The following is a 20,531-nucleotide window of genomic DNA, read 5'->3' as shown; positions in this document are numbered from 1 at the left end:
ATGTTGGCATTCAAGACAAACCATTAATAGCTCTCAGCTAAATAAGCATGGCATCAGAAACTATGATCTCTAAGTTGTCATTGCAAACATGGTTCTCTCACAACAAAGCTAAATATGGGTCGGCAAGCTAGTCATATTTACAAAACACAAAATAGATAGAGTTCATACCAGCTTTTCAGTCTCAGTCACTTCATCATATATCATCATTATTGCCTTTCATTTGCATGATCGAACGATGTGAACGATAATAAGCACATTGGACTAAGCTGAATTTGCAGGCAAACACAAAGGAGAAGACAAAGTAATATGGCTCTTTGAAAGCTAAACAGGTAAGCATGCAAGAACCACTAAACATTGTAACCAATATCTTCTACCTTGACACAAAGAAAAAGAAAACTATTTACACGGGAAAGCTCCCAACAAGCAAAAGAAGAAAGAAAAATATTTTTGGGTTTTCTCAAAAGGACACAAAACAAGAAAACAAGAAAACGAAAATAAACTAGCATGGATAATACAGTGGCAAAGTGTGAACACCGGCTAACAAAGTGAAAGCATAAGCATGAATGTAAAGTCGGTGAGAACACGTACTCCCCCAAGCTTAGGATTTTGGCCTAGCTTGGTCTACTCCCATGGATGATCCTGGCGAAACCCAAAGTCATAATGGGTGTTATACGGGAGTGCTGCAGCCACTGCCTGAATAGCTGCCTCACGAAGTCGAGCAGCAGTCGCCTCCCTCTCATACTCCTCTGCCTCTCCTATGGTTATATAGTATCTTCGTTTTACCTGAAAGTCAAAGAAAGCAGGAGCAGGAAGGGTAATATGGAAAACATGTCGCCGGTTAAATATCAAGCGGTATAGGAGGGATCCATGATATCTCTCAAGGAACTGGTAGCGTGTTAGAGCGACACGATCAAGGCAGGCTGTACGGAGAGGAGGGTCTTCTGGACGGATGGATACTCCAAGAAAATTTGCTAAGCGTGTAGCAAAAACTCCACCAAAGAAATCCCCCTCACTGGCATTTTTATTCAGCCTCCTTGCTATTATAGCTCCCATATTGAAGCTCCTGTCACCTGTTACTGCGCTCTTAAGGATACTGAGGTCGGAAGCGCATAGGCGACAATGTGCACCCTTACCGTTAATGCACCTAGCTATGAAGAGGGCAAGGTAGTGCAAGGCAGGGAAATGGATGCTTCCTATGGTGGCTTGCGTGATATATCTGGTTTCTCCAACAGTTATACTGGAGACAAAGTCTCTGACCGAAGACTTAGAAGGATCATTAATACTGCCCCCATCGGGTATCTTGCAAATCCTATTGAAATCCTCCAAATCCACGGTATAGGATTTATCGTACAGATCAAACAGTATGGAGGAGTCACGGCCAACTGAAAATTTAAATCTACGCATGAAAGAGGCAGTGAGCATAGCATACTGTTCACATTTATCTGAGAGGAATTCTTCTAACCCGGCATTGCGGATAAGTGTATCAAATTCATCCTTGAAACCTGCTTCGATCATGAACTCACCGGAAGGCCATTCACATGGTTGTACCGGTGCGTCCCTTAGTTGAAAAGGTTCAGGCTCCCGAAAAGAAAGACAGGGACCCTTCTTACTTGAGGAACCACCATGAAACTTCCTCCTGAACATAATTTCCTTTTGCTGAAATTTTTGAAGTTCAAGAGAAAAGTGAATGAAGACCATCCATACCTTGTAGAAACTACTCCTACTACTGCCTAGAGACCGTATCACGCGCTAAAACTGCTTGGGACCAGCTAAAATCAACATTTCTAGCTCAAGAACAGGGTCACCAAGGTAGCAAGAATACGCGAAGGATAAAGCAATAGAGCAAAAACTAATTGGACCAATGGAGGAGTCACTTACCAAGGAGTAATTTCCCCAAAACGGTTCGGAGAATGGTGCTTTGAGCAAGGAGATTGAAGATCACAGCCAAATGAGCAAGAACACGGGTTTGAGCTGCGATACAATTTTTTCTGGAGGTGGAAGAAGAGGCTGGGAGCTGGAATGAGTGGAGGGGGTCCCTATGGCCCCCACATGCTTGCCCTCCGCAACCAGGGGGGTGGCGGTGGCAGGGCTTGTGGCCCACTGGTCAGGCCCCCAGGCCAGCTCTCAGGCCCAGTAATTTTCAAAAAATCCATAAAAAATCATACTAAATTTTCAGGACCATCGGAGAACTTTTATTTTCGAGGTATTTTTCTCTGGGACGCTAAAACAGAAAACAGGAAAAACTGAACTACTTCTATCATTTTTCTTCTAAGCAACAGAAAATGAAAGCTTTAAAACAGAGGTATGTGACTCTTTGATTCATCCGTTTCATGGTCATCGAAATAAATCCGTCAATGGGATTGATCAAGTCCTCATGACAAAACCTTCTCGAATCGCAAGAGAGAACGGAGAATTTTCGAATAGCCACTAAGTCACCTCAATGGGGATATGTATCTCCCCAACAAGCAAATCATACTTCATCTTGACACGAGGAATAGGGCATTCAAAGCTCCCAATAAGAATCGATGAAGTCTTTTCGATTGCATTGATGCAATGTACTTGATATCGTTTCTTCGGAAAGTGCAATGTGTGCTCATTACCGTTGACATGGAAAGTGACATTGCCTTTGTTGCAATCTATAACAGCCCCTGCAGTGTTTAAAAAGGGTCTTCCGAGGATGACAGCCATGGCATCGTCCTCGGGAATATACAAGATAACAAAGTCTATTAAGATAGTGGTGTTAGCAACCACAACAGGCACATCCTCGCAAATGCCGATAGGGAAAGCAGTTGATTTGTTGGCCATTTGCAGAGAAATTTTAGTGGGTGTCAACTTATCCAATTCAAGTCTACGATAAAGAGAGAGCGGCATAACACTAACACCGGCTCCAAGGTCACATAAGGAAGTTCTTACGTAGTTTCCTTTAATGGAGCAAGGTATAGTGGGCACTCTGGGATCACCAAGTTTCTTAGGAGTTCCTCCTTTGAAAGTGTAGTTGGCAAGCATGGTGGAGATCTCAAGATCTGGTATCTTGCGTTTATTAGTCACGATATCTTTCATGTACTTGGCATACAGAGACATCTTGAGCATATCAGTTAACCGCATATGCAGAAAGATGGGTCTTATCATCTCAACGAAGCGCTCAAAATCCTCATCATCCTTTTTCTTGGATGGCTTAGGAGGAAAGGGCATAGATCTCTGAACCCATGGATCCCTTTCTTTACCATGCTTCCTAGTAGTAAAGTCATTCTTATCGTATTTCTTAGGTTGTGGGTCATCAGGATTAACCGTAGGTTCAATCTCCACATCCCCATCATTGCTAGGTTGAGCATTATTATGAACATCACTGTCCATATTGTCACCAGGTTCATGTTCATCACCAGATTGTGTTTCTGCATCAGACGCAGAAATATCATTAGGTTCTTCCGGTGTGACAGTATTTGGTGAACTGGCATGCAGGCTTCTATCATCCTTCTTCTTCTCCTTAGGATGACTAGGTGTATTAGCATTGATTCCTTGAGAATCTTGATCAATTCTCTTAGGATGACCTTCAGGATACAAAGGTTCCTGAGTCATTTTGCCTCCTCTAGTAATGACTCTCACAGAGTTGTCATTTAATTCATTGAGGAGGTCATTCTCAGCTTTAAGTACTTGTTCTACCTGAGTAGTAATCATAGAGGCATGTTTACTCAAAAGCTTCAGATCTTTGACATTTCTGTCTATACAAGCACTTAAATTGCTAAGCATACGAGTACTTTGTTCCAAATGTCTGCTAACATAATCATTGAAACTCTGTTGTTTGGCAACAAAGTTGTCAAATTCATCAAAGCATAGGCTAGTAGGTTTGTCAAAAGGAATATCACTCTCATCAAACCTACGCAGAGAATGCACTTCTACTACCTGCATTGGGTTATCGAGACCATGGATCTCTTCGATAGGTGGTAGATTTTTGTCATCTTCAGATCTAATGCCTTTCTCTTGCGTAGATTTCTTGGCTTCTTGCATATCTTTGGGACTGAGGAATAGAATACCTCTTTTCTTCAGAGTTGGCTTAGGAGGTGGTTCGGAATAGTCCAAGCATTATCGTTGATCAAGATGTTATTCAGTAGGGTCTCAGCTTGTTCTACAGTTCGTTCCCTAAAAACGCAACCGGCACAACTATCTAGGTTGTCTCTAGAGGCATCGGTAAGTCCATTATAGAGGATATCAAGTATCTTGTTCTTCTTAAGAGGGTGATCAGGCAAAGCATTTTGTAGCTGGACGAGCCTCCCCCAAGCTTGTGGAAGACTCTCTTCTTGGAGTTGAGCAAAGTTGTATATTTCCTGCAAGGCAGCTTGCTTCTTATGGGCAGGGAAATATTTCTCACATAAGTAATAGACCATATCCTGGGGACTACTCACACATCCAGGAGCAAGAGAGGTGAACCAGGCTTTAGCGTCATCCTTTAGAGAGAAAGGAAACAGCTTAAGGATATAGTAGTGGCGGATCTTCTCCTCATTAGTGAAAAGGGTGGTTATATCGTGTAGTTTGGCAAGATGGGCTACGATCGTCTCAGACTCATAACCGTGAAAAGGATCAGATTTGACTAGAGAGATTATCTCAGGATCGACAGGGAATTCATAATCCTTATCGGTGATAAAGATAGGTGAAGTGGCAAACTTCGGGTCGTATTTCATCTTAGCTTTCAGAGATTTTTCCTTCCACTTGATAAGTAATTTCTCAGCGTCATAGGCATCCTTACACGCAAGAAAATCTCCAGCTATCTCTCCCTTCATAACGTAACCCTCAGGTATATCAGGCAATTCATATCTAGGAGAACTAGATCTAACAGGAGCAAAAGCAGGTTCTGTCTCAATAGTATCGGCAGTATCAGAAGCATCATGAGCATTGGCAGTAACTCTAGCAATATGAGCATCAAGGAACACTCCTAGTGGAACATCAGGCAAAGTAGCATCTCTAGCAGTATCAAGCATAGCATCATCAGGCAAAATAGCATCTCTAGCATCATCAGACAAAGCAGTATCAAGCATAGCATCTCTAGCAGTATCAGGCATAGCATCAGGCATAGTATCAAGCATATCATCTCTAGCAGTAGCATCATAAGAATCATCAAGCATAGGCGACATATCAAGATTTCTAGCAAGAGGTGATGTCGCAAACTTACTCATAACTGAAGGTGAATCAAGTGCAGAGCTAGATGGCAATTCCTTACCTCCCCTCGTAGTTGAGGGCAAGACTTTGGTCTTCGGATCCTTCAGATTCTTCATAGCGATCAACAGATATAAATCCCAAGTGACTCAGAGAATATAGCAATACCTCCCCGGCAATGGCGCTAGAAAAATGCTTGATGTCAACTGTTCTTCCCCTTTGCATCGGCACCAGAAGAATGCTGCTAGCACTCTCCGGCAATCGAAACTAGAAGAATGTTGTTGATGGCCCACCAGCGCGTGGGATCGTAGCAGTTTTCGAGGGTAGAGTATTCGACCCAAATTTGTTGATCGCCGAAATAGGAGGTGAGAGAATACTCTCGAGTATTAGCAGTTGAATTTGTCAGATTCAACCACACCTGAAAGATTAGTATCCACAAGCAAAGTAGTAACAACAAAGTAGCGAGTAACGGCAGTGGCAAGGAACAACAGTAGTGACAGCAGTAGCAAGTAGCAACAGTAGCAAGCGACAATAATAGCAACAGTAGCAGCAGAGCAAGACAAGTAACAGCAGCAGCAACAGTAGTAACAGCAGCAGAGCAAGACAAGTAATAGCAGTAGCAACAGTAGTAACAGCAGGAGTGGGACAAACTCGTAGGCAATGGGTCGGTGATTTGTTTGGATGATATTCATCATGCAACAGTTATAACACGGAGAGATATGTGGCTAGCTCCCGTTCGTCAATGTGATGTAGGCATGCATTCCGTGTGTCATCATACGTGCTTAGGGAAAAGAACTTGCATGACATATATTGCCCATCCCTCCCGTGGCAGCGGGGTCCAAAAGGAAACTACGAGATATTAAGGTTCTCCTTTTAATAAAGAACCGGACCAACGCATTAGCACTTGGTGAACACATGAACTCCTCAAACTATGGTCATCACCGGGAGTGGTTCCGGTTATTGTCACTCCGGGGTTGCCGGATCATAACACATAGTAGGTAACTACAACTTGCAAGATCGGATCTAAAACACACATATATTGGTGACAACATAATAATTTCAAATCTGAAATCATGGCACTCGGGCCCTAGTGACAAGCATTAAGCATGGCAAAGTAGTAGCAACATCAATCTTAGAACATAGTGGATACTAGGGATCAATCCCCATCAAAACTAACTTGATTACATGATAGATCTCATCCTACTCATCACCGCCCAGCGAGCCTACGAATAGATTACTCACGAACGACGAAGAGCTTCATGGAATTGGAGAGGGAAGACGGTTGATGATGACGATGGCGACGATTTCCCCTCTCCGGAGCCCAAGAAGGACTCCAGATCTGCCCTCCATATGAAGAACAGGTGGTGGCGGCGGCTCCGTATCGGAAACGCGACGAAAACTTTTTTTTTTCTGGGACGAAAGTGAACTTATAGACCTGAGGTTGGGGGCGGCAGAGCCGTGTGGGTCCCACAAGCCTACCCACCGCCACCAGGGGGGTGGTGGCTGAGCCAGGGTTTGTGGCCCACTGACCCACCCCCTCAGGTGGAACTTGGCGCATATATTTTTCATATTTTCCATAAATGATCTCCGTAAATTTTCAGGACGTTTGGAGAACTTTGATTTCTGCACAAAAGTAACACCAAGGCAATTGTGCTGAAAACAGCGTCAGTCCAAGTTAGTTCCATTCAAATCATGCAAATTAGAGTCCAAAACAAGGGCAAAAGAGTTTGGAAAAGTAGATACGATGGAGACATATCGGTATCCACACATGTATCTATGTTTTCAATCAATACAATTATAGCATGGATAATAAACGATTATCTTTAAACAGGAAATATAATAATAACTATTTATCATTGCCTCTAGGGCATATTTCCAACATTCTCCCACTTGCACTAGAGTCAATAATCTAGTCCTCACATCGCCATGCGATTTACATTTAAATAAATCTAACACCCATACAGTTCTGGTCTTGATCATGTTTTGCCCGTGGAAGAGGTTTAGTCAGCAGGTCTGCTACATTCTAATCTTTGTGCACTTTTTAAATATTCACGTCCTCTCCTTCGACGTAGTCGCGGATGAGGTTGAAGCGTCGTTTGATGTGCCTAGTCTTCTTGTGAAACCTCAGTTCCTTTGCTAGAGCAATGGCACCAGTGTTGTCATAGAACATAGTTATTGGATTTAGCACGCTCGACACAACTCCAAGATCCGTCATGAACTGCTTCATCCAGAGACCCCCTTTTGCTGCCTCCGAGGCAGCCATGTACTCCGCTTCACATGTAGAATCTTCTACGACCCTTTGCTTGGAACTGCACCAGCTTACCGCACCCCCATTAAGAATAAATATGCATCCGGTTTGGGACTTAGAGTCATCCGAATCAGTGTCAAAGCTTGTGTCGACGTAACCTTTTACGACGAGCTCTTCGTCACCTCCATAAACGAGAAACATTTCCTTAGTCCTTTTCAGGTACTTTAGAGTATTCTTGACCACTGTCGAGTGATCCAGTCCTGGATTACTCCAAAACCTGCCTGCCATACTTATGGCCAAGCTGATGTATGGCCTAGTGCACAACATTGCATACATGATAGAACCTATGCGTGAAGCATAGGGGACGAAACTCATTTGTTCTCTATCTTCCGCAATTGCTGGGCACTGAGTCTTACTCAATTTTATACCTTGTAACACTGGCAAGAACCCTTTCTTGGACTGATCCATTTTGAACTTCTTCAATACCTTATCAAGGTATGTGCTTTGTGAAAGTCCTATCAGGCGTCTCGATCTATCCCTATAGATCTTAATGCCTAGAATGTAAGCAGCTTCTCCTAGGTCCTTCATAGAAAACTTTTATTCAAGTAATCCTTTATGCTCTCCAAAAACTCCACGTTGTTTCCAATCAGCAATATGTCATCCACATATAATATTAGAAACGCCACAAAGCTCCCACTCACTTTCTTCTAAATACAAGATTCTCCAACCACTTGTATAAACCCAACTGCTTTGATCACCTCATCAAAGCGCTTATTCCAACTCCGAGATGCTTGCACCAGTCCATAAATGGATCGGTGGAGCTTGCACACTTTGTTAGCATTCTTTGGGTCGACAAAACCTTCGGGTTGCATCATATACAACTCTTCCTTAAGAAAACAGTTAAGGAACACCGTTTTGACATCCATCTGCCAGATTTCATAATCAAAAAATGCAGCTATTGCTAACATGATTCAGACGGACTTAAGCATCACTACCGGTGGGAACGTCTCATCGTAGTGAACTCCTTGAACTTGTGAAAAACCCTTTGCCACAAGTCGAGCTTTATAAATGGTCACATTACCATCTACGTCCGTCTTCTTATTAAAGATCCATTTCTTCTGAATAGCCTTGCGGCCTTCAGGTAGTACCTCCAAAGTCCACACTTTGTTCTCGTACATGGATCCTATCTCGAACTTCATGGCCTCCAGCCATTTGTTGGAACCTGGGCCCATCATTGCTTCTTCATAATTCGCAGGTTCATTGTTTTCTAACAACATAACTCATAAGACATGATTACTGTACCACTCAGGAGCAGTACGCGATCTTGTCGACCTACGAGGTCCGATAGGAACTTGACCCAAAGTTTCATGATCTTCATCATCAACTTCCTCCTCAACCGGCAACTCAACGATGGGGGTTTCCCCTTGCCCTACACCACCTTCCACAGGGATTAGAGGTTCGACAACCTCATCAAGTTTTGTCCTCCTCCCACTCAATTCTTTCGAGAGAAACTCCTTCTCAAGAAAAGCTCCGTTTTTAGCAAAAAACACTTTGCCCTCGGATTTGAGATAGAAGGTGTACCCAACTGTCTCCTTTGGGTAACCTATGAAGATGCACTTTTCTGCTTTGGGTTCCAGCTTTTCAGGCTGAAGCTTTTTGACATAAGCATCACATCCCCAAACTTTAAGAAACGACAACTTTGGTCTTTTGCCATACCACAGTTCGTATGGTGTCATCTCAACGGATTTTGATGGTGCCCTATTTAAAGTGAATGCAGGTGTCTCTAATGCATAACCCCAAAACGATAACGGCAAATCGATAAGAGACATCATAGATCGCACCATCTCTAACAAAGTACGATTACAATGTTAGGACACACCATTACGCTATGGTGTTCCAGGCGCTATCAACTGTGAAACCATTCCACATTGTCTTAAGTGAGCACCAAACTCGAAACTCAGATATTCACCCCCTCGATCAGACCGTAGGAACTTGATCTTCTTGTTATGATGATTTTCAACTTCACTCTGAAATTGCTTGAACTTCTCAAATGTTTCAGACTTGTGCTTCATCAAGGTAGATATATCCATACCTACTCAAATTGTCAGTGAAGGTGAGAAAATAACGATATCCGCCGCGCGCCTCCACACTCATCGGACCGCACAAATCGGTATGTATGATTTCCAACAAGTCACTTGCACGCTCCATTGCTCCGGAGAACGAAGTCTTAGTCATCTTGCCCATGAGGCATGGTTTGCACGTGTCAAGTGAATCAAACTCAAGTGACTCCAAAAGTCCACGAGAATGGAGTTTCTTCATGCGCTTTACGCCAATATGACTGATACGTCCATTTTGCATCATGCTTTCATGTTGATATTTATTGCTTTTTGGGCTGTTATATTACTTGTGGTACCATATTTATGCCTTTTCTCTCTTATTTTGCAAGGTTTATTTGAAGAGGGAGAATTCAGGCAGCTGGAATTTTGGACTGGAAAAGGAGCAAATCTTAGTCCACTTTATGCACATCTCCAAATGCCCTGAAAAGTTACGTGGTTTTTTTTGGGATTATATAAAAAATACTGGGCGAAAGAACTACCGGAGGGGGGCTGCCAGGGCGCCACAAGCCCTGACACCGCCACCCCTGGTGGCGGAGTGGGGGCTTGTGGGCTCCCTGACGGCCCACTAGCCCCCCTCTTTTGCTATATGAAGCGTCTTGGTCCAGAAAAAATCAGACGAGAGCTTTTTCGTGGTTTCGCCGCCGCCACGAGGCGGAACTTGAACAGATCCAATCTAGAGCTCCGACAGGACGATCCTGTCGGGGAAACTTCCCTCCCGGAGGGGGAAATCGTTGCCATCGTCATCACCAACACTCCTCTCGTCGGAGGGGAGGCATCTTCGTCAACATCTTCATCAGCACCATCTCCTCTCCAATCCCTAGTTCATCTCTTGTAACCAATCTTCGTCTTGCAACTCCGATTGGTACTTGTAAGGTTGCTAGTAGTGTTGATTACTCTTTGTAGTTGATGCTAGTTGGATTACTTGGTGGAAGAGTTTATGTTCAGATCCTTGATGCTATTCATTACACCTCTGATCATGATTATGATTATGCTTTGTGAGTAGTTACTTTTGTTCCTCAGGACATGGGATAAGTCATGCTGATAATAGTCATGTGAATTTGATATTCGTTCGGTATTTTGATATGCTGTATGTTGTCTTTTCCTCTAGTGGTGTTATGTGAACGTCGACTACATAACACTTCACCATATTTGGGCCTAGAGGAAGGCATTGGGAAGTAGTAAGTAGATGATGGGTTGCTGGAGTGACAGAAGCTTAAACCCCAGTCTATGCGTTGCTTCGTAAGGGGCTGATTTGGATCCACTAGTTTAATGCTATGGTTAGACTTTGTCTTAATTCTTCTTTTGTAGTTGCGGATGCTTGCGAGAGAGGTTAATCATAAGTGGGATGCTTGTCCAAGTAAGGGCAGTACCCAAGCGCCGGTCCACCCACATATCAAACTATCAAAGTAACGAACGCGAATCATATGAACATGATGAAACTGGCATGACAGAAATTCCCGTGTGTCCTCGGGAGCGTTTTTCCTCCTATAAGACTTTGTTCAGGCTTGTCCCTTGCTGCAAAAGGGATTGAGCCACTTGCTGCATCGTTGCTACTACTTGTTACTTGTTACTTTTTGCTTGCTACGTTTCACCTCGCCACACAATCACTTGTTACCGCTACTTTCAGTGCTTGCAGTTATTACCTTGCTGAAATCCGTTTATCAGAGCCTTCTGCTCCTCGTTGGGTTTGACACTCTTACTTATCGAAAGGACTACGATTGATCCCCTATACTTGTGGGTCATCAATGACCTAAGCGACAGTGCTAGAAAAACATGGCGCTATCATTGTTAACTCTAACTCTTTTGGTCTCAATGTTATGTATATGTGTATCATCGCTATCAAGATTCAATATGAACAATCCTCTCACATTGGGTGCATGACCATAAAAGATATTACTCATAGAAATAAAACAACCATTATTCTGTGACTTAAATGAGTAGCCGTCTCACAATAAACAAGATCCAGATATAATGTTCATGCTTAACACAGACACTAAATAACAATTATTTAAGTTCATAACTAATCCTGATGGTAACTGAAGTGAAACTGTGCTGATGGCGATTTTATCAACCTTGGAACCATTTCCCACGCGCATCATCACTTCATCTTTCGCCAGCCTTCGTCTATTCCGCAGTTCCTGTTTTGAGTTGCAAATATGAGCAACAGAACCGGTATCGAATACACACGCACTACTACGAGAGTTGGTTAAGTAAACATCAATAACATGTATATCAAATATACCTGATTTTTCCTTGGCCGCCTTGTTATCAGCCAACTACTTGGGGCAGTTGCGCTTCCAGTGACCCAGTCCCTTGCAATAATAACACTCTGATTCAGGCTTAGGTCTAGCCTTGGGTTTCTTCGTCGGATTGGCAACAGGCTTGCCGCTCTTCTTGGAGTTACCGTTCTTGCCTTTGCCGTTTCTCTTCAAACTAGTGGTCTTATTGACCATCAACACTTGATGCTATTTTCGGAGTTCTGTCTCTGCGACTTTCAGCATCGCGAATAACTCGACGGGTGACTTGTTCATCCCTTGCATGTTATAGTTAAACACAAAGCTCTTGTAGCTTGGTGACAGTGATTGAAGAATTCTGTCAGTGATAGCCTCTTGCGGGAGTTCAATCCCCAGCTCAGCTAGACGGTTTGAGTACCCACACATTTTGAGCACATGTTCACTGACAGACGAATACTCCTCCATCTTGCAAGCATAAAATTTATCGGAGGTCTCATACCTCTCGATCCGGGTGTTCTTCTGAAAGATAAACTTCAGCTCCTCGAACATCTCATATGCTCCATGACGCTCAAAGCGACGTTGAAGTCCCGGCTCTAAGCATACAAGACTGCACATTGAATTACTGGGTAGTCCTCCTTACGTGTTAACCAAGCGTTCTTAACATCTTGGTCAGCCGTAGCAGGTGGTTCATCTCCTAGCGCAGCATTAAGGACATAATCCTTCTTCCCAGCTTGTAGGAGCAACTTAAGATTACAAGCCCAGTCTACAAAGTTGCTTCCATCATCTTTCAACTTAGCTTTCTCTAGGAACGTGACTGTCGCGTGCGCCATTGATCTACAACACAAATATTTCAAAGTGGACTTAGACTATGTTCAGGATAATTAGAGTTTAACTAATCAAATTACTTTCTTAACACCCACTCAAAAAGTACATATCTCTAGTCATTTGAGTGGTTCATGATCCAAATTCAATAACTCAAGTCCGATCATCACGTGAGTTGAGAATAGTTTCAGTGGTAAGCATCCCTATGCTAATCATATCAACTATACGATTCATGCTCGACTTTTCGGTCTCATGTGTTCCGAGGCCATGTCTGCACATGCATGGCTCGTCAAGTTTAACCCGAGTGTTCCGCGCGTGCAACTGTTTTGCACCCGTTGTATGTGAACGTTGAATCTATCACACCCGATCATCACGTGGTGTCTCGAAACGACAAACTGTCGCAACGGTGCACAGTCAGGGAGAACACAATTTCGTCTTGAAATTTTAGTGATAGATCACCATATAATGCTACCGTCGTTCTAAGCAAAATAAGGTGCATAAAAGGATTAACATCGCATGCAATTCATAAGTGACATGATATGGCCATCATCTTGTGCTTCTTGATCTCCATCACTCAAGCACCGACATGATCTTCTTGTCACCGGCGCCACACCATGATCTCCATCAATGTGTCTCCATCGAGGTTGTCGTGCTATCTATGCTATTACTACTAAAGCTACGACCTAGCAATATAGTAAACGCATCTGCAAACACAAACGTTAGTGTAAAGACAACCTATAACTCCTGCCGGTTGCCGTAGCATCGACATGTAAGTCGATATTAACTATTACAACATGATCATCTCATACATCCAATATATCACATCACGTCATTGGCCATATCATATCACAAGCATACCCTGCAAAAACAAGTTAGACGTCCTCTAATTTGTTGTTGCATGTTTTACGTGGCTGCTATGGGTATCTAGTATGATCACATCTTACTTACACAGAAACCACAACGGAGATGTGCAAATTTCTATTTAACCTCTCCAAGGACCGCCTCGGTCAAAACCAATTCAACTGAAGTTGAAGAAACCGATACCCGCCAGTCATCTTTATGCAACGAGGTTGCATGTCAATAGATGAAACCAGTCTCTCGTAAGCGTACGAGTTATGTCGGTCTGGGCCGCTTCAATCCAACAATACCGCCGAATCGAGAAAAGACTAAGGAGGGTAGCAAATCGAACATCACCGTCCACAAAATTTTTTGTGTTGTACTCGAGATAACATCTATGCATGAACCTAGCTCATGATGCCACTGTTGGGGAACGTTGCATGGGAAACAAAAAATTTCCTACGCACACGAAGACCTATCATGGTGATGTCCATCTACGAGTGGAGATTTGGATCTACGTACCCTTGTAGATCGCACAGCAGGAAGCGTTTAAGAAACTCGGTTGATGTAGTGGAATGTATTCACGTCCCTCGAAACTTCCCACGAACCATCTCGCGATCCGTCCCACGATCCGTTCCGATCTAGCGCCGAACGGACGGCACCTCCGCGTTCAGTACACGTACAGCTCGACGATGATCTCGGCCTTCTTGAGCCAGCAAACAAGATGGACAAGTAGATGAGTTCTCCGACAGCATGATGGTGCTCCGGTGGTGGTGATGATCTACTCCTGCAGGGCTCCGCCCGAGCTCCGTAGAAATCTGATCTAGAGGTGAAACTGTGTGGTATAGGCTAGAGTTGCACGTGGCAAAGTTGTGTCTCAAAAACCCTAAACCACCACTATATATAGGAGGGAGGGGGAGGGGCTAGCCTTGAGGCACAAGGCGTCAAGGGTGCGCCGGCCGCCAGGGAGGAGGAGGACTCCTCCTCCAATTCGGTTTGGGAAGGAGGAGTCTTCCTCTTCCTTCCCACCTCCCTCTTTCCGTTTTCTTTTTCTGTTCTTTTGGTATTTTCTTCATGTTGCGCCATGGGCTCCTTGGGCTGACTCCACCAGCCCACTAAGGACTTGTGGCGCCACCCTAGGGCCTTTGGCTCACTCCTGGGTGGGTGGGCCCCTCCCGGTGAACACCCGGAACCCATTCGTCACTGCCGTCACACTTCCGGAATTGCCCGACACTTTCCGTGACCAAATGAAACCATCCTATATATCAATCTTCGTTTCCAGACCATTCCGGAAACCCTCGTGACATCCGTGATCTCATCCGGGACTCCGAACAACATTCGGTAACCACACATATAACTCAACTATACTAAAACATCATCGAACCTTAAGTGTGCAGACCCTGCGGGTTCGAGAACTATGTAGACATGCCCCGAGGCACTCCTCGGTCAATATCCAATAGCGGGACCTAGATGCCCATATTGGATCCTACATATCCTCTAAAGATCTTATCGGTTGAACCTTAGTGTCAAGGATTCATATAATCCCGTATGTCATTCCCTTTGTCCGTTGGTATGTTACTTGCCCGAGATTCGATCGTCGGTATCCGCATACCTATTTCAGTCTTGTTACCGGCAAGTCTCTTTACTCGTTCCATAATACAAGATCCCGTGACTTACACTTAGTCACATTGCTTGCAAGGCTTGTGTGTGATGTTGTATTACCGAGTGGGCCCCGAGATACCTCTCCGTCACAGGGACTGACAAATCCCAGTCTTGATCCATGCTAACTCAAGGGACACCTTTGGAGACACCTGTAGAGCACCTTTATAGTCACCCAGTTACGTTGCGACGTTCGATGCACACAAGGTATTCCTTCGGTGCCACTGAGTTATATGATCTCATGGTCATAGGAACAAATACTTGAAACGCAGAAAACAATAGCATTAAAACGACGCGATCAATATGCTACGTTCATAGTTTGGGTCTAGTCCATCACATGATTCTCCTAACGATGTGATGTAGTTATCAAGTGACAACACTTGCATATAGTCAGAAAACCTTGACTATCATTGATCAACTGGCTAGCCAACTAGAGGCATGGTAGGGACATTGTTTTTTCTATGTATCCACACATGTATCTATGTTTTCATTCAATACAATTATAGCATGGATAATAAACGATTATATTTAAACAGGAAATATAATAATAACTATTTATCATTGCCTTTAGAGCATATTTCCAAAACCTAGGGGCTCCCTTGAGCCCCAAGGCTAGCCCCTGCCCTCCTCCTATATATACTAGAGGTTTTAGGGTTTTTGAGACACAACTTTGCCACGTGCAACCCTAAACCTCTACTTCGTAGTTCTTCCTCTAGATCGGTTTTCTGCAGAGCTCGGGCGGAGCCCTGCAGGAATAGATCATCACCATCACCAGCGCGCCATCACGCTGCCGGAGAACTCATCTACTTTCCTGTCTCTCTTGCTGGCTCAAGAAGGCGGAGATCATCATCGAGTTGTACGTGTGCTGAACACGCAGGTGCCGTCCGTTCGGTGGTAGATCGGGACGGATCGTGGGACGACGGTGATTTGAATCACGAAGATGTTCCACTACATAAACCGCGGTTCTCAACACTTCCCGCTTAGCGATCTACAAGGGTTTGTGGATACGATCTCCCTCTCGTAGATCAACATCACCATGATAGGTCTTCGTGTGCGTAGGAATTTTTTTGTTTCGCATGCAACGTTCCCCAAAAGTGGTATCAGAGCTAGGTTCATGCGTAGATGTAATCTCGAGTAGAACACAAAAGTTTTCGTGGGCGTTGATGTTCGATTTGCTGCCCTCCTTAGTCTTTCTCGATTCGGCGGTATTGTTGGGTTGAAGCTGTCGGGACCCCGATCCTAAGCCATAGGAATCCAGCCTGTAACACATCGCATCCCTTTGCGGTCTCACGCACGGTTAACCCCACGGCTGCAGCCTTACCTTAGCCGGGACCGTTTGCGCCTTTTGACTCACGTGTGCAATTGTGTCACTAGCAATCCAATGACAAAGAACCCGGATCGACATGTCTAGTCATAAACCAAAGTGGCAGTTCCGCACAGGGACATGCATACATGACCCAGCAATGTAGGTGTCGGTCACCAGCGAATGTAGACGAGTCGTAGCAAGATACAAGGACTCCATTACACCGCGTGAAATTTCCCCAGAGGGGACATACACATCAGCTAAGAAGGACACGCGCCGGTCAACCAATGTGTCCGGAGCAGTAGCGAACTACCATGGCTCGATGGATCACAAAGGGGCATTTCCCTGTAAGGAGTGCTACTAAAGTTTACGGCTAGGTAATCGAACCCCATACATATCAAGTACGACACACGTACGCATGGCATAGCGATATGTATAGATACATCGATGGCATCACAACATAACCATAAGCATATAAGCTTTATTTAAAAGGCTCGGAAGAGCCAGTAAGGGTCTCACGACCCATCATAGCAGTCATTCAGTTACAAGCCAGCGGAAGTGTTTAAAACTGTGTGAGTATAGACAGGTGAAACTAGAAGGCACAAGGCCTGACTATACTACAGACCCAACCTAGGGCCAGATCGTAGCTGGGACACCAGCTATTCGTCGTTGTCGATGTCTAGGAAGAACCCTCCATTAGGGTCATTAGCAACCTGTGCAACAATTATTTAGCAAACATGAGTACGGAGGTACTCAGCAAGACTTTAGGATAACTAACTACTCATGCAATGTATCAATAAGGTATTGTGGGGTTTCATGCGGAAAGCCAGCATTTGACTCGTGGCTAGACAACTTGCATTTTTAAATAATTTTGACAACTTGATTTCTCGCACACGAGTCCACTAACACCACAACAATACTCCATCGTGGAATCATTCCGTCTCCATACGGAAATGCCGTCCATGACACTCACGCTTATCTTGACAATTTTATGAGTAGCCATTGAAATTATCTATGAACAACATATGTCTCCAAGTGGTCCATATCCGCGGACGCGGCTATTCGAATAGATCATAACCCTGCAGGGGTGTACTTCGTCACACACGCTCTCGCCACTTATCGCCATGTGCACGTCATGCACCTCGGCAACCTTCAAGTGGAAGCCCAGCGAGGGAGTCGGCCACGACCGTTAACCACACTAGTACCTAGTCCAGGTCTATCGCCTATCTGAGGGTAACCCGCACGGAAGTCCGGCCGAAGTTTCCGCCACGGCCCCAAACGATGTGCGCAGGGTTCCCAAGCCCACCATCTGGGTGCCACTTGGTACACCGTGCCACTGCCTACCGCATCACAGCCCACCTCTCAGGTCAGTGCTATGCACGACCTCCAGCATGACTATAAACACCAGAAACTACTTGCAACTCCTAGACCGAGTACTAAGCGATTAATAAGTCGAGCGGGGTCATATTTTAGGGCCCAACATGTGGTAGTATCTCGTCTTGGGTTACATACACGGAACTCAGTTCCTAAGGACGGTTCCAATGAAACAACCCGCCATGTACTCCTACACAGCCTTTCACCGATACCTTTACCAAATCAGGTTCAACACACAACCTTTGCTTACCGAACACATTCTCACAATTCTGTTCATCTCCCAGATGACAGACCATACACAACTCTAAGCATAGAATGCATAGCAGGATAAGGCACATCATGGCTCAAACAACTACCAGGTATGCTAGGTTGCAAGGTTCAGCTATTTACTGTGACAAGGATAGGTCATGCAAAGGAAGTGGGTTCAACAAACGTGGCAAAAGCATTTGAAGCATTTGATCCTAATGCAATAAGTAAGTGCAGGAGCGAGAACATGGGATTTATCGGGATGATCAAAATGGTTGCTTGCCTTGTTGCTCAGAGGAGGGACAATATCCGTCAATCGGATATTCGGTGGAATCCGGAGGAGCGGAGCCTACCGAAAGGAATGACAACAATCAATAACAATCATGTGCAACAAGATGATGCATGAGCATGGCATGAGGATGCAAGGTGGTATACTATTATAGCTAACATTTATTAGGTTTGAAGTTGATTTGAATCAAATTCAAATATCACTTCAAACGAGGTATTCTCGAATACCATTTTAATTGATTCGACCCGATGCTCAGATCAACTTGCTTTTAACATGCATGGAGATGGCAAGTTAGGTTGCTGGTTTGTAATTTGGACAATGTTTGATCATAACATTTGAAGTGGAATTTAAATAATTTCCAAATTCCATCTCCAAAGTATTTATGAAAGTTAACTTATTCCTTAATCTATATGTTTGGGTTCAGTAACATTTTCAAACATGTTTGAAAATGACATATTCAGATTCCTTGAATTTTTCTGATACTTTTTCATATATAAATTATTTTCATTGGAGTTACAGATTAATTTCTATGATTTTTAGAAGTTTTGGCATTTTTCTGGAATTCTTTTAAATCAGAAAACTCTTTACCGCATCAGCATGACATCAGCAGGTCCAACTGGCCGTTGAAAGTCAAACCTGGCGAGTGGGACCCACTGGTCAGTGACTCTGGTCAGTTTTAGATTAGTTTTAATCTTAATTAGCTAATTAACCTCACTGGACCCACATGTCAGTGACTTATTAGTTTATTTTATTTTATTTTTATTAGTCCAAATTATCCAAAGGCTGGCCCCACACGTCAGTGGCTCAGGCCAGCTAAGATCCACCGGCGGCGAGGTCGTCCTCGCCGGTGGGGAGCCTCCGGCGACCACCAGTACGGCGGAGGGCATCGGAAACTCGCTTCCGACGACCAAACGCACGGCGGAGACCACGGGGAGAACGGCCACTCGACGACGCGCACGATGGGGCAAACCCGAGGGGCTGGGGTGGCCGGAATCGACGCCGGCGACGAGCTCGGCGGCGACCAAGTTCGGCCATCAACGAAGTCATCGAACACAGGGTCAAATCGCGCGGGGCTGGGCTCCTAAAGCATCTACGTGACGTCCTGAGGCTGCTGGTGGCCTCAGACGGACCAACCCTTCACCGGAGGGCTACCGGCGACGAGCTGTAGCGGCGGTCCTCGTCGGGCTCCGGTGGAACTAGGCCTAGAGGAAGAGATTGACGGGGAAAACTTAGGGGAAAGCTGCGCAAGCTCACGAGGAGTGCAGAGGAGGGCTTAGACGGCTCGGGGAAGCGCTGAGGGCAATGAATCGAGCAGAGCTCGCCGGCGGCCGAAGGTTGAAGACGATGGTGACGTGGGCATTGCAGGGCTCGGCGAGGCTTCGGCTTCTGCAGGGAGGACCAACTCGTTGAGGCGGAGCTAATGGCACACTCGGGAGGAAGATCCTGTGGCTAGGGGCACGGGCAGCTTGAGCTCGAGCTCCTGTCAATGGAGGCAGTGGGGATCGGAAGAACCGAGAGGAGAGGGGGGAGATGGAGCACGGGAATGGATAGATACGTGCTCGGGGAGGTTATCCCCATGCTCGCCAGCGTGAAGCGGCGGCCAGGCAGGCAGAGAGCTGCGAGGAGGCGCGCGGCGTCGCGGCGGCCACCTCCTGCTCCTACCGGCGAGGAGGAAGACGATAGCGCGACTCGGCCTGGGCTGAGGTGAGCGACAGGTAATTCTTTCCTCCTTTTTTTCTGTTTTGTTTGTGTTTTGCTAACTATTTGATTTTCTATTTATTTCAGCTCCAAAATAGTTTGTAAAAAGTATTTTGAACACACCAGAATATTTGTTGGAATATATCCAACCATTCGTGGAGTTTTCAACATTTTTGAAAACTTAAAGTTTTTGAATTCAAATTTTAAACTTGAAACCAGTAGCTTTTTGCATTTATTTAAAATGCCAAATGTGTTAAGAAATTGGTTTTCTTCATTGCTTATTTTTTTTCAAGAATTATCAGAAAAGTTGAACTTTTCTTGAGGCCATTTTGGGTTCATTGATTTGAATAAAATTTATAATTCCTTTGAATTAAGAAGTGGCTAGGGTTTTGAGTTTCCCTTCACCACTTACTTTGATCTTGTTGCCATTTCCTTGGATGCAATGCAAAGAAAATATGAGCACAATGCTAAACCTTGGCTAGGGTTCCAGGGATGTGACAGAAGCGGCCCGGACCAACCTTACTCGTACGCTTACGAGAGACCTGTTTCATCGACC

The sequence above is a fragment of the Hordeum vulgare genome, chromosome 4H, assembly GCF_904849725.1.
Source record: "Hordeum vulgare subsp. vulgare chromosome 4H, MorexV3_pseudomolecules_assembly, whole genome shotgun sequence".
Taxonomy (NCBI): Eukaryota; Viridiplantae; Streptophyta; class Magnoliopsida; order Poales; family Poaceae; genus Hordeum; species Hordeum vulgare.
Note: the sequence above shows the minus strand (reverse complement) of the source record.